Below are 14972 nucleotides of genomic sequence, written 5' to 3' on the forward strand. Positions count from 1 at the left end.
TCTGCAAATGGGGGCAAATTCCATTCCTTCTCTATATGCAAGAGTTGCACTACTTTAAAAGTGTATTTAAACTGAGTTAGTTAAGCTAGTGGAATATCCTGTATGGACAGACATTCAGATTGAAGCCTGACATATATTGATTTAGCAGCATTTTGCAAATGTTTTTTAAACCAAATTTACAGTTAAGCCTATGCAACTTTCACAACTCCTTCACTCTTGCACACAGGAGACCACCTAAATCTATACTTTCCCCTACCCATCATTACATCAGCAGATTGCTCTCATATCCTACCTCACTACTGACAATACCCAGGGCAAGATCCCAGTGCCCTGTTACTGACACAATTCTGTACTGAAATGATGTAGACTGAAACCTCGAGGCACACATGCACCTCTTTACTTTGATAACACACTGGGCTGGGGGGCGGAGGGAGGGAAGGGCACCGCAGACCCAGATCGCCTCACATCACAATCACAGCTCTCCCAGCTCATTTCTCCACCACCATTCAGTATAGCTACACTTAGCACAGTGAATGCAGCTGGAGAGCATGTGGATAATTCCCAGTGGCTATTGCCAGCTCCATGAGGACAGAATTATGGGTGCATAGGTGTTTATCTGAAGCCTGTATTTCTTGGATGTCAGAAGTCTGACTTCTGCTGAACTCAGTATTCTGAAGGACATGAGCTATTACAGGACAATCTTAACTCAGTGTTAAAGGTTTTTGCCATTTAATTATATTAAAATCCCAGTACATTTTTGCTATTACAATGTTTTACTACTCCCAACCTGCAAGGCAATCAGTTGTTATAATACACCTTCCCCTCCCCTCCCATTTTCCATTATGAAGAGTGTTTTTTTCAGAGCTAAACTCCAGGCATTTCAAATATTTGAACTGGGCCTCTGATGCATTGAAAGGGATTAATCCTCACTAGCCAGCCTCTTTTTGCTAACCAGGGCTTGCCCTAGACCAAATGGTGACCCAGGCAAGGAGCATCTTTGCCCCCAAACACTTTCACAATTACACAATAAAACAAGGTTCACAATACTGCAACTAGGCTCTCATTTCACTTCATTCTTATATCTCACTGACTGACTGGCAATGCCCCACCCCTTATATACCTGCAAGGGCATGTCTGACAACATTCTAGGAGGATCGAGGAAAATGTAGTTCTCAGAAAGTCTGGAAGGTTTCATGAGATTCTGCCAAGGTCCAGAACATTCTAGGTTAGTGAAAAATGAATCCACATACAGGATACCTGAAACATTTTACTTCAAACATTCTATTTTCCCTTTTGCTGCCAACAAAAACAGTACCCAAGCCTGGCACCCCCCAAAGCTGGCACCCCAGGTGCTTGCCTGGGACACCTACAATTTAGAAAAATATATTTAGGTATTGATCTAACTGCATCTCAAAATATCTGAACGGCAGTGTATTTAGTTGTTATGCTTTTGTTTTGTGTAACAAATACTCTGCTGTTTTTTGGAAAAGGCAGCCATTTTATGTTTCATGCATGTTACTAGAGATACACACTAAACTCGCTCATGGAGACAACTCCTCTTCTCATTTTAGATTGAAAAAAAATCACTTATTGAAAGCATCTGTTTTCTTTGTGTGTATAAAAGACACTTCCTTTACACTCTGGCAGTAGATTGCATGTATGTGAACAGGAGAAGAAAGCAAAGCTAAAGTAATTCTGAGAGCCTCGGTCTCCACTCCAGCATTATTATTACTTTGATTAAAGGATTCAAAGTATCAAATTGACATGAGCCCCCTTTCCCTCACTCTCATTTGGTTTCCTTATAGTTTCATTTCCAGGGCGTAAATGCATTTGTCTAAGCTTTGTTTGCGTAGGTCCATTTTGGCTTCAGTCACACACTGATTTTTGGATTAGTCACAAACTTGCATTTTGACTTCTCTTGTATATGCATCTCCCAGCTTGCCCGTTTCCTAGGGAAGCCCTGCTCCTTCAAGTCTCTCCTGTTGCCATCCCACACATCCAGTATTACCACATTCACAGGAGTGCAAATTGCTTAAAAAAAAAAAGTAAGCTGGGGACATTAATGCAGAGATCAGAGAAGAGCAACACCTGCCTGACCAAATCTCCCTCCCTGCCATCAGCATCTCCTGTGGTCAGTGTATGCAGTGGTGCTTGCTGCAGCTGGCTCAGACCTCAGGCTCTATTCTATATAGTAATATTCATACAGAGAGGAGCACTTGCATTCAAGTTGAGCAGGATGGTTGTGAGAGCTGAGAGAGTTCATGTGAGGAGAGGTGCAGGGAGCCCATCACCAGAGACTTGTTTTTGTCTAGATCTCAAGGAGAAGGTAGTTCAGACTCTTCCTTACTCACCTTATAATTATAGCCTGAGTTCCAGTGACCCAACAAGCCCAAGAACTAGGGTAAAAAACTCTGTCACACAATAGCAAGGATTCGGACATATTTATTACTTGTTACACAACCCATAACATGCATGATGAGTCACAAGGAGAAAGTGATTGAAGCAGAGACTAGAGAGACAAGGTGGGTGAGTAATATCTTTAATTGGACCAACTTCTCTTGGTGAGAGACACAAGCTTTTGGACTTACAGAGCTCTTCTTCAGGTCTGACAGTTCAAGTGAGACCTAGACACATTTCTGGTAGAAAACTATGAAAAAGTAAAATGGCAGAGTGAAGAGAATGACAGGTGTAGTAGACCTATTAGCCTGATCTCAGATTTTCTGGCAAATGGTATGATACAAGTGCTGTGACCTGCTAAGGTCACACAAGGCTATTTCATGGCAGTACAATGCTGGGATGCTTCAGAAGCAACTGAGATTTTAGACTGATTCTGAAGTGTTAAAAATTCAGAATATCTGCTATTTACTAGAAGATTCAGTGCCAGATTTTCACTTCACTTAAATTAGTAGAAAACTCATGAATTTCCATGAAATTAGTCCTGAATTTATGCCAGTGTAAGTTAGAATCAGGCCCACAGGGACTGGCTACATGAAATCTTCCAGCAGGAAGAACAGATTCAGTGTAAGAAGAGGGCAACAATGGCCTACTATATTAGAGCTGCCCTGGGAACAAGTGCTGTTAGCGTTGTAAATTGCAGAGAAACTAAAAGCCACATATTTACATATGCAGAATAGAGGCAGGTGTGGAAATACTCCAAGGGCACTGTCCCTTTTAGAGTTGATCTAGGTTAGAGATAGGAAGCTGTACACTTTGTTCTAACTGGCAGCTACTTCCAAGTTGTTCAGAATAGACAAAGACTGGTGATGGGTAGCAGTATAAAAGTTTTGCATTCCACAGCATCTGAAGTGCCTTATACACAAAATCAATAGCAGTCATGAAGTCCCCTAGTCTCTGGCTCGCCTCTCTTTCCAGAGTAGTTGTTATTTGTGTCATCACCCAGCATGCAGAGCCTTCTACTGCCACACAGCATGGATGCTCTTTCCTCTGAACTCTACAATACCTCTACACTCTTCACCTCTATCCCAAGTTTCAAATGACACACATTTTTGAATATAATGAACCAATGTTACTCCTGGTGGCTATTTATAGCCAAATCTAATATCCTTTGCACACAAGTAATCCCTATTATTGGAGAAGAAACTTACGGTGTTTTCTTGGGGCGGGGAGGGATGGCGGAGGTTAAGAAGCATTCTTACTGGGAATTTTAGCCTATTTTGTAGCGCCATAGTGTGGATACTTTCTACATCAACAGAAGGGGGTTTTCTGTCACTGTAGTTAATCCACCTCTTCAAGAGGCGGTAGTTAAGTCAAAGGAAGAATTCTTCCACTTACCTAGCTGTGTCTACATTGTGGGCTAAGTCGATTAAATTTCTAGGTGTAGAAAGAAAAGGTATGTGAGATCATATTTATTGGACTAACTTCTGGTGAGAGACAAGCTTCTCAGTCTCTAACTCCTATAATAACCCATTATATTGATACATAAACAAGGATGCCATGTTCACCAAACTATTAGAATTCTTTGAGGGTATCAACACAAAATGTGGACAAGGGTGATCCAGTAGATAGAGCATTTGGACTTTCAGAAAGCCTCTGACAAGATCCTATACCAAAGGCTCGTAAACAAAGTAAACAATCATGGGATGAAAGGGAAGATCCTCTCATGGATCAGTAACTGGTTAAAAAATAGGAAACAAAGGTAGGAATAATTGGTCAGTTTTCACAGTGGAAAGCAATATAAATAGTGGGATCCCTCAAGGATCGGTGGCAGCACCAGTGCAGTTCAAGGTATTCATAAATGATCTGGGAAAGGGGGTAAATGGTGAGGTGGCAAAGTTTGCAGACAATACAAAATTACTCAGAATAGTTAAGTCCAAAGCTGATTGCGAAGAGTTACAAAGGGATCTTAGTAAACTGTTTGACTGCGTAACAAAATGCCAGATGAAAGTCAATGTTGATAAGTGCAAAGTAATGCACATTGGAAAACAATGCCAACTATACATACAAAATAATGGGATTTAAGTTAGCTGTTAAAGAGATCTTGGAGTCATTGCAGATGGTTCTCTGAAAACCACTCAATTTGCAGCAGCAGTCAAAAAAAAAAAAGCCAACAGAATGTTAGGAACCATTAGGAAAGGGATAGAAGATAAGACAAGAAAATATCACAATGCCACTATATAAATCCATGGTATTCCGACACCTTGAATACTGCATGCAGTTCTGGTCACCCATCTCAAAAGAGATATTAAAATTGAAAAAGGTACAGAAAAGGACAACAAGACTGATTAGAGGGATGGAACAGTGTCCATCTGAGGTGAAATTAAAAAGACTGGGACTGTTCAGTATAGAAAAGAGATGACTATGTGGAGATATGACAGAGGTCTAGAAAATCATGGATGGTATGGAGAAAGTGTTATTTCCCCCTCATGTAACACAAGAACCAGGGGACACCCAATGAAATTAAATAGCTCGCAGGTTTAAAACAAAAATAAGGAAGTACTGGCAATGAGTTGACTGTGTATGTTGTGAAGGCAAAAAAGTATAACTGGCTTCAAAAATAATTGGGTAAGTTTATGGAGGATAGGTCCATCAATGGCTATTAGTCAAGGTGATCAAGGACACAACCCCATGCTCTAGGTGTCCCTAAACCTTCCTTTCTTAGAGAAAATGAATGAGCAGTGTCCCCAAGCTTGATTAATTCGCTAGTAGATTCTGATCCTTCTACCTCCCAAGATGGGACAAAAATATCTGACTGGGAAGACACTGCTCTAGGTGTCCCTAAACCTCTGACTGCTAGACACTGGGGCTTGATCACTTGATAATTGCCTTGTTCTGTTCATTCCCTCTGAAGCATTTGGCACCGACCATTGTCAGAAGACAGGATACTGGGCTAGATGGACCATTGGTCTGACCCAGAATGGCCATTCTTATGTTAATATCAATTTCAAATTAAGAAATACAGGCACACTTAGGGTAGAGTCTTGTCTAGCTTCTAGGACAATAAAAATAAAGTAAAAACTAAGTATAAACTAGTATTAGATATTCTCCAGTGCTACTGGAAAAATACCTACATGTTATCTATATTTCCAGTAACAAAGTATAGATGAGTAGAGTGCTGAGACTGCAAAGACCACAAGATGGCACCATATCATGCAGTTTAGTTTGGGACCTTGTAACATACCCATATTTCATAGCAGGAAAAATGACAAGCCATTTCTCATGTGGAAAATCAAGTATTAATGCAATCTCCCTGGTTACATTGTTTTGAGCATTAACATAAGATTTTAAAGGGCATTTTCTAGGAAATAAAAGTCCACGAGTATATGCCACAGCTACAGTGTATGTGTAATTACTGAATGGATTCTGTGTGCAGCCATGGTATTTGCAATATGCAAGTACCACAGCAGGCCAGTCTCCTCCATAGTGCGTGATCTTGGAGGTCCACACTGTAAGCAAGTGCCCCATCTCCACCTCCTCTCCATTAGAAGTGGCTTTATTCTTATCCCTGCCTGTTGGTAACTCTGGTGGTTCTTTGGATCATCAATCACACAAGGCCTTTGCTTTGTAATTGCAATGATTTCTTTTTCCTCTATCATTCCTTTCATAATCATTTGAGATAAAAAGTTTGTATGCACCTAGGCATTAGCCAATATATTGTGCTGCTATTTGTGCCTTCAGCTGGGATATGGCACCAGCTGACTGGAACTTCTCAATCTTTACTGCCTCCATTTCCTTCATTAGTTCATTAGCTATTTGACTGCAGTTGACTCAGACTCCCAGTTCAATAACTGCCATAGGACATCTGGTTATGTGTTTGAACTCCCACTCTTTAACAAACTGAGCAAAACACATTGCTTGCTAATTGTGAACCATCATTTGCCACTATCCTAGGGAAGTCATAGCAACTTTAATGCCTCTTGTGTCACTCCGCAAATGGAGCAGTGGGTGTATGGGAGGCTAAATTTAGTAACCTAGACCTTTGGCTGTAAGCAAGACCATACTAACATTTGATGTCTCTGTACTGAAAGTCTCAGGTATTTTGAATTTGACCTTTGAGAAAGGCTTCATGTCTAGAGTTGCACCAATATATGTTTGATACCTTTTAGTAAAACACATTCAGATTATTTTTCTGTAACTGCAGCAGCATATATTGAAATGTTTAGGGATAGACTGAGGGTTTCACAGATGTGTTCTCTTCATGCTTATTCCTGAATATTGACTCTTTCCGGGGTGCAGACTGATCTACTCCTTTTCAATTTATGCATATTACATGTATGTGTGTGTGTGTGTGTGTGTGTGTGTGTGTGTGTGTGTGTGTGTGTGTGAGAGAGAGAGAGTGAGAGAGAGACACAGACAGACAGACAGACACCCCCCCCACACACACACAGACTACAAACTGCCCCTCTTGGAACAGCTTTAGGCCTCATCCACTTCCCTGATCAACTTTTTGTCAGTGTAGCATCTTATGGGGGGAGGGGGAGGGAGGGGAGAAAGAGTGTGTGACCAAACATTTAGGGCTTGGCTACACTTGAGAGTTGCAGCGCTGGTGGAGGCTTTCCAGCGCTGCAACTTAGTAAAAGATGGTTACTCACTGTAGTAACAGTTGTTCTTCGAGATGTGTTGCTCCTATCCATTCCAGTTAGGTGTGCGCGCCGTGCATGCACAGCTCTTCGGAACATTTTTACCCTAGCAACTCCAGCGGGCTGGCTGGGCGCCCCCTGGAGTGGCGCCGCCATGGCGCTGAATATATACCCCAGCCGGCCCGTCCGCTCCTCAGTTCCTTCTTGCCAGCTACTCCGACAGTGGGGAAGGAGGGCGGGTTTGGAATGGATAGGAGCAACACATCTCGAAGAACAACAGTTACTATGGTGAGTAACCATCTTTTCTCCTTCGAGTGATTGCTCCTATGCATTCCAGTTAGGTGATTCCCAAGCCTTACCTAGGCGGTGGGGTCGGAGTAAGACGTGGCAGAGTGTAAGACTGCTGAGCCGAAGGCTGCATCATCTCTGGATTGCTGCACCAACGTGTAGTGGGAAGCGAAGGTGTGGACAGAAGACCAGGTGGCCGCTCTACAGATGTCCTGGATGGGGACATGGGCCAGGAAGGCGGCCGACGAGGCGTGCGCCCTTGTCGAGTGAGCGGTGAGGCGGCATGGTGGCACGCGAGCAAGCACGTAGCATGTCCGCATACATGCCGTTACCCAGGAGGAAATCCGCTGCGAGGAGACCGGCTCGCCTTTCATGCGGTCGGCAACCGCTACAAACAGCTGCGGCGAATGCCGGAAGGGCTTCGTGCGCTCGATATAAAAAGCGAGGGCCCTGCGGACATCTACGGTTTTAAGCTGTTGCTCACGAGGTGAGGCGTGCGGCTTCGGGAAGAAGACCGGAAGGAAGATCTCCTGATTGAGGTGAAAGGCCGACACCACCTTAGGGAGGAAGGCCGGGTGTGGTCGAAGCTGCACCTTGTCTCCGTGGAATACGGTGTATGGTGGACTAACCGTTAATGCACGGAGCTCAGAAACTCGTCTTGCCGATGTAATTGCAACTAGGAAGGCTGTCTTCCAGGAGAGGTAGAGCAGAGAGCACGTGGCCAGAGGCTCGAAGGGCGGTCCCATGAACTTGGCCAGAACGAGATTTAAATCCCAGGTCGGGGTAGGACGGCACACCGGCGGGTACAAGCGGTCCAGGCCTTTAAGGAAGCGGGAAACCATCTGGTTGGAGAAGATGGACCGACCTCCCATGGATGGACGAAAGGCGGACACTGCTGCCAGGTGCACCTTCAAGGAGGAGACCGCAAGACCTTGCTCCTTAAGGTACCAGAGGTAGTCCAGGATTGTAGGGATAGGGACTATGAAGGGATTGAGGCTGCGTTGGTCACACCAGAGCACGAAACGCTTCCATTTTGCGAGGTAGGTGGAGCAAGTGGAAGGCTTTCTGCTCTCTAGCAGGACTTGCTGTACTGCCGCCGAACAGTCCCTCTCTGCGTGGGTCAACCACGCAGGCACCAAGCTGTAAGATGGAGGGACTGCAGGTTCGGATGGCGGAGTCTGCCGAAGTCCTGCGTGATGAGGTCTGGCCACAACGGAAGGGTCATGGGATCCTGAACGGAGAGCTCGAGCAGCAGGGTGTACCAATGCTGCCTTGGCCAGGCCGGAGCGATGAGTATGAGGCGGGCCCTGTCCCTCCGAAGCTTGAGCAGCACCCGGTGTATGAGCGGGAAAGGAGGGAAGGCGTAGAGGAGGTGATCCGTCCAGGAGCAGAGGAATGCGTCCGACAGGGAGCCTGGAGAGCGACCCTGGTACGAACAAAACTGATGACACTTTCTGTTCTCCTTGGAGGCAAACAGGTCTATCTGGGGAAACCCCCACCTCCGGAAAATTGTGTGCACGACATCTGGGCGGAAGGACCACTCGTGGGAGAGGAACGACCTGCTGAGATGGTCGGCCAGCGTGTTCTGCACTCCTGGAAGAAAGGACGCTTCCAGGCGAATCGAGTGGGTCACACAGAAGTCCCACAGGAACATCGCTTCCTTGCAGAGTGGGGAGGAGCGGGATCCGCCCTGCTTGTTCACATAGAACATCGCCGTCGTGTTGTCCGTGAACACCGCCATGCATCGGCCTTGCAGACGGGCTTGGAAGGTGTGGCACGCCAAGTGGATTGCTCGCAGCTCCCTGACGTTGATGTGGAGGGAGAGCTCCTGAGGCGACCAGAGACCCTGGGTGTGAAGGTCGCCCAGGTGGGCCCCCCATCCCAACGCCGAGGCATCCGTGGTGAGGGTGACGGATGGGTGAGGGGGGCGGAACGGAACTCCTGCACACACAACCTGTGGGTCCAGCCACCAGTTGAGGGAGTTGAGGGTCGGTTTCGTGACTGTGACTACCATGTCTATGGAGTCGTGGTGCGGGCGGTACACTGACACCAGCCAGGATTGAAATGGGCGAAGGCGCAGTCTCGCGTATGCGGTGACGAACGTGCAGGATGCCATGTGACCCAGGAGGCGTAGGCAGGACCAAACTGTTGTAGTGGGAAAGGTGTGCAGGTCCCGGATGATGGAGACCATCGTCTGGTGCCGAGGTCGAGGGAGGCAGGCCCTGGCCACCGTGGAGTCGAGGACCGCTCCGATGAACTCCACTCTCTGCGATGGAGTCAAAGAGGACTTTTCGGCATTGACGAGAAGGCCCAGTACCCGAAACAGGGATAGTATTTCGGAGATTTGATCTGCTACCAGTTGTCGGGATGGTCCGCGAACCAGCCAGTCGTCGAGATAGGGGTAGACGTGAATGCGACGATGGCGGAGGGCTGCAGCAACCACTGCCATGCACTTGGTAAAGACCCTTGGCGCGGTGGACAGGCCGAAGGGTAGCACCGCAAACTGGTAGTGCGCACTGTTGACCACGAAACGCAGGTAGCGTCGATGGGGAGGGTAGATCGCGATGTGGAAGTACGCATCCTTCATGTCGAGGGTGGCAAACCAGTCTCCTGGATCCAGGGAGGGAATGATGGTCCCCAGGGTTACCATATGAAATTTGAGCTTGACCAGGTACCTGTTGAGCTCCCGGAGGTCCAGTATAGGCCGGAGACCTCCTTTCGCCTTGGGGATGAGAAAATAATGGGAATAGAATCCCCTGCCCCACATACCGTGCGGCACCTCCTCTATGGCACCCAAGCTCAGAGTCTCGACCTCTTGTAGGAGGAATTGCTTGTGAGAGGGGTCCCTGAAGAGGAACGGGGAGGGTGGGTGGGAGAGTGGGGGCGAAATAAACTGAAGGCGGTACCCGTACTGGATAGTATGAAGTACCCAGTTGTCCGTTGTTATTTGGGACCACGCCGGGAGGAAGTGAGAAAGGCGGTTGCAAAATAAACGGGAAGGATCCGGGGAAGAGGCTGATGGGCCATCCTCGGGTGTCCCGTCAAAACGCCTGCTTGGGCTCTTGCGGGGCCTTGGACGATGCCTGGGCCTGGTTGCGCCTGTTGCTGGATGGCCTACGGCGGTTTAGGCTGTTTCGCCGACTATTATATGGCCGCGACCTGGCCTGGGTAAAAGGTCGGTAGGGCTGCTGCTGTCGGAATGACCTCCTCTGGGTAACCGGTGTGTGCATACCCAAAGTACGAATAGCGATACAACCATCCTTGAGGGTCTGAATCCTGGAGTCCGTTTTCTCCGAGAACAGGCCGTGAGTCTCAAAGGGGAGGTCCTGTAGAGTATATTGCACCTCCGGCGGCAAGATGGAGGATTGCAGCCAGGAGATGTGCCGCATGGTCACTCCTGAGGCCAAAGTTCTGGCCCCTGAGTCCGCCGAGTCCAGAGCAGCCTGGATGGAGGACCGGGAGGCTTTCCTGCCCTCTTCGATGAGAGCGGAGAACTCCTGTCGGGAAGCCATCGGGATCAGCTCCGAGAACTTAGTCAGAGACATGAAAATGTCGAAGGTGTAACGAGCTAGGAGGGCCAACTGGTTGGGAATCCGGAGCTGGAGACCCCCTGCCGAATACACCTTTTGGCCCAACAGGTCCATGCGCCTGGCGTCCTTGGACTTTGGTGCCGGGGCTGGCTGTCCATGCCTCTCGCGGTCATTAACAGACTGCACTATGAGGGAGTCCAGAGTGGGGTGGGTGTACAAATACTCGTAGCCGGTGGGGGGAACCGAGTATTTTAGTTCGACACCCCGTGCGGTAGGAGGGACGGACGCCGGTGACTGCCAGATGGTAGTGGCATTCTTCTGGATAGTCTGGATGAACGGGAGAGCCACACGCAGCGGGGCCTCAGCTCCGATCACGTTGGTCACCGGGTCGTCGTTCTCCGGGACCTCCGCCACCGGGAGGTCAATAGCCTTTGCCACCCTGCGAAGAAGGTCCTGGTGGGCCCGCAAGTCAATCGGAGGGGGGTCCGCCGTAGAAGCCCCCGCCACCGCCTCATCCGGTGAGGAAGATGAGGATAGAGTCTGGACCACCACATCTGTCGGTGGTTGCTCCGGAGGGTGGGAAGCCGTGTCGTGCCCCGGATGCTCTGCGGGACGAGGTGGCGACAGGGCCTCACCCGGTGGTGATGAGGGAGGCCTGCTCACTGTGGCTTCTGGCACCCTGTGTTCAGCACCCGCGGGACGCAGGGGGAAAGGGAGCCCTTGGGGCTCGTGGTAGGCCCAAGGGACCCAAAAACCCCACTGCTGTGGTCCAAGGTCCTGGTTCTGGGTGCCAGCCCGAAGATCTCTCCCACTGCCCGCCTGAGAGGCGACTGACGGCTGACGCGAAGGCCACGGGGGGGGCAGAGGCGCTGATGGAGTGCACCGTGGAAGGTGGCAGTTTGTCCCCGGACGGTGCCGAGGATTGGTGCCGACCGTTGCGGTGCCAGGATGGAGATCGGGACCGTCAATTGCCTCGGTACCGGGAGCATGACCGCGATCTCGATCGACGGTGACGAGAGCGGCTTCGGGAGTCGCGGTGCCGAGAACGGTACCGGGAGCCCGACCTCCTACGGTACTGGCGGTCCGGTGACTGGGACCGGGACTGTCGCCGGAAGTGCGACTGGTACCGCGATGCTGAGCGGTACCGGGACTGCGACCGGTGCCGAGACGGAGAGCGGTACCTAGACGTTGATCGGTGCCGGGATCGGGATCGGCGTGACGGTGACCGTTTCCTGGATCGGGACCGGGTCCGAGACTTGGAGCGCCGTCTATCCCGTCTGTCAGGGGTCGGGGGCCGCATCATCGCCGGCTTGCCCACCGACTGAACAGCCCGCACCGGCGGTGCCGGGGGCCGGAGGCTCGGTGCCTCTGTGAGCTCTATGAGCTCTCTCGCCGTCGAGAAGGTCTCGGGCGTGGACGGGAGATGTAGCTCGACCGCGGTTGGCACCGGGGAGCAGGGAGGTACCGGACTCGATGGCTCTTGAGGTGCTGGAGTCAACGGAACCGTGCACGGCTTGTGCACTACCACAGCCAGAGCCGGAGGTACCGGTGATGGCTGGGTTAGCTGTCCCGGAGCATGAGGCTTAGAAGCCAACTGCGCCGTCTTCCGCTTCCTCGGTGGAGAGAGGGAACGGTGCCGGGACGTCGGTGCCGGCTGCGAAGTCCGAGCAGTGTCGGTACTGGGGCGGCTCGGTGCCGCTGGTGCGCTCCGTGCCGAGGACGATTTCAGTGCCGCTGGGGACGGCGCAGGAGGTTGAGGTGCCACCTTCGTAAGGAGCTGCTTCAGGCGAGAGTCCCGCTCCTTTCTGGTGCGCGGCTTAAACGCCGTGCAGATCGGGCACTTATCTGTTCTGTGGTATTCCCCGAGGCAGCGCAGGCAGGAGTCGTGCGGGTCCCCAACGGCCATGTGCCGCTGGCAAGCCGCACGGGGCTTAAACCCCGGTGCCTTGGGCATGAGCCCGCACCAGTCGTGGAAGAAGAGGGGCTAAACCCCCCTAATTCCCTTACTATACTGTATCTAACTAAACTTACTCAACTAATCTAACAACTAAACTAAGTTAACCAACTATGTACACTGAAGAAATGGAGAAACGCTAGGGCTGTGGAGGTAATGGAGCACTCCACTGTTCCAACTGGCCATCACGGGCGGTAAGGAGGAACTGAGAAGCGGACGGGCCGGCTGGGGTATATATTCAGCGCTATGGCGGTGCCACTCCAGGGGGCGCCCAGCCGGCCCGCCGGAGTTGCTAGGGTAAAAATGTTCCGAAGAGCCGTGCACACGCGGCGCGCACACCTAACTGGAATGCATAGGAGCAATCACTCGAAGAAGAACTGTCCACACCTGCAAGGCACATCCAGCGCTGCAACTCTCTGGCTGCAGCACTGGCTGTACACCTGGTCTGCTTGAGGTGTAACGAGTGCAGTGCTGGTGATGCAGCACTGCTCGTCAGGTGTGGCCACACACCAGCGCTGTTATTGGCCTCCAGGGTATTAGGAGATATCCCAGAATGCTTTTAACTAAATTACTCTCTTTGTTTTGTTATGCAGCCTCTCTTTGTTTTGTTATGTACTCGGGGCTCCGGGAGCTGCTTATCTAAAAAACAAACACAGCTCCTGTTTGCTGTGATCAATCTGTAACTGACTGTGAACAATCAAATGAGATAACCCCTGTGAATGAGGCAGGCATGGGGAGAGTGTTTGCTTGACGAGAGAAACAGCGGGGGCGGGGCAGAGAAAGGGAGTCAGTTGGAGCAGCTGCTTATCTGGTCTGCAGGCTGTTTGCAGTTAAGAGTAAGGGGTCGGGAAAATTTTCTGATTTTGCAAGGCAGGGAGCTGATACAGTGTTGGCTCCAAACATCTACTCTCTCTCTCTCCCCTGCTCCCTGTCACACTACACCCCACCCCCCTCTTTTGAAAAGCACGTTGCTGCCACTTGAATGCTGGGATAGCTGCCCATAATGCATCACTCCCAACAGCGCTGCAAATGTGGCCACACTGCAGCGCTGGTAGCTGTGAGTGTGGCCACACACCAGCACTTTCCCTACACAGCTATACGACCAGCACTGTAACTCTCAAGTGTAGCCAAGCCCTTAGTATCTATTCAATGCCTTTGTTACTCCAGCGTTAGCACTTGCACTCTGTCATTGCTGGTTAGGCACGGAGGAAGTTCTCATCTGTAATAGTGGGAAAGGAATGTCGAGGGATAATTCAAACCTCAGAGAAGCCATGCTGATTGCGAGTTGTCTAATTTGAGCATATCCACACCAGCTTGAACTTCCCCCTGAATCTGCGGTATGAGCAGATGCCTAGTATAAGAAAGGCCAGTCAATCCAGATTTTTGTTCAGCTTGAATCTATTTTGTGTTGTTCCTCTAGCTGCCTGCAGTCTTGGTCATCTGCATTTTTTTCAGTGCATCTCTGCAGCCAGTCACCAATGTCATCTACAGTAAACTCCATGCCACAAGCTAGCCACAGCTTCAGTCACCTCTGCTACTCAAAATTACAGCAAGTTCAGGAAACTGGCATTCCAAGCCAGTATTAACTTAAGTTTTTTCTGGACCCTATTATGTGCACTGTTTTCAAAGCCATCTTTGGTATTCAAGATGGAAGAGACTTGCTTGGCTAAGCAAGATCTTCTCTCCTACCCCGACCCAAAAATAGTTTTCAGGGAATGTGTACAGTTCAGTGGTCAGCTGAGGTCACCAGAATGATCTTACTCAGTTAGAAATTAACTGGATTTCTATAACCATACAGATCCAGTCAGCTGGCTCTGATGTTTTTCAAAACACCTTATTCCATGAGGTTGTCCTGAGCTCTGTTTTAGGAGTCTTGGTACTTTACATGGGTTAGTGTACTGACTTAGCTTTAGCACTCATCTCCCAATGCTACTCACTTAGTAGGCTCTTGAGTCCAAGAAGCAGATTAGTGAGCCACCCCTTATCACATCAGATGCCTTTTTCCCCAGGTCACTATAAAGTGTTTCTTCTACATTTGCTAGGACACCCATTTCCTCATGCATGGTTTGGGGATTCTGCATCATTTTTACTACTTATATGTCAAACATGCATAGTCTAGGGAGGCTCATTGTGCCAGCAAGAGTGACCATGGTTGATGGTGTC

This window comes from Mauremys reevesii, linkage group 6, assembly GCF_016161935.1.
Source record: "Mauremys reevesii isolate NIE-2019 linkage group 6, ASM1616193v1, whole genome shotgun sequence".
In the NCBI taxonomy this organism is placed as follows: Eukaryota; Metazoa; Chordata; order Testudines; family Geoemydidae; genus Mauremys; species Mauremys reevesii.